Raw genomic sequence first — 836 nt, forward strand, 5'->3', positions numbered from 1 at the left:
TCGCGCTCCACACCTGCACCTGCTCTCTCTCTCTCTCTCTCTCTCTCTCTCTCTCTCTCTGATGACCAACATCTACAGCGTAACACGTCAATGTGTATTTTTAGACATTCAGCATTGGAAAAAATAACACAACAACCCCCGTGTCTTTGCGTCCATGAGGCAAAAAGCTGTAAAGAGGACAGTTGCTCTCACTGAGCAGCGTTACAGCATCCAACTCCATGTTCTGCTCCCCTCTCTCTCTCTCTCTCTCTCTCTTTCTCCACAAACTCCTGACAGAGAACTGGCAGCTACACGACACACGTGTTTATTATGAATGCTATGATTTCGCTCACCTTATCTCTTCCCTCGGCGGTGAAAACACGAAGCCCGTTCAGTATCTTCAGTCCCCCTGCGACGGAGCGATGCCGTCGGCTGTGTTTATTTACGTGGAGTCCCGTTGAGCGCCGAGCCTCTTGCACTTGTCTCCTCTGCTCCAGTCACTGGTCCTCTCTTCTCCCACCAGTTCAGCGACACACATACACACACACACATACACCGGCGGGGGCGCGCAGCATCACTCCGGGGCGTGCGCACGCCCATTGCACGCACTGCAGCGCCGCTGCCGATGTATGGTGGCCTCAAGGCACTGTACCATCCTAGAAAAACTGTTATCCAAATAGACACGCTAATAGTACTTTAGTCCTCTGCAGGCTCAGAACCACAGATGGACAACAGCTGGACGAGTTTTAGGATAAAACAAGGCAAAAGTTGTCTTTTAATGCTCAGCAATGCCCTTTTCTGTTATTTAACAGCAGGGAGCAGCTTTTTTAATATAGTTGCAGTATTAGTATTGTTAA

General features: G+C 49.6%; 1 protein-coding gene across 1 annotated transcript in view; it reads right to left on the minus strand.

Moving 5' to 3' along the window:
• Positions 1-502, minus strand: part of LOC118330502 (neuronal cell adhesion molecule-like) — a gene marked incomplete in the record, with an annotated part of 68,766 nt that extends 68,264 nt beyond the window's left edge. The window contains 1 exon segment of the mRNA XM_035665051.1: positions 333-502.
• Positions 503-836: the final 334 nt, after the last annotated feature.

The sequence above is a fragment of the Morone saxatilis genome, unplaced genomic scaffold (assembly GCF_004916995.1).
Source record: "Morone saxatilis isolate NCDOM2014 unplaced genomic scaffold, NCSU_SB_2.0 Contig2, whole genome shotgun sequence".
Taxonomy (NCBI): Eukaryota; Metazoa; Chordata; class Actinopteri; family Moronidae; genus Morone; species Morone saxatilis.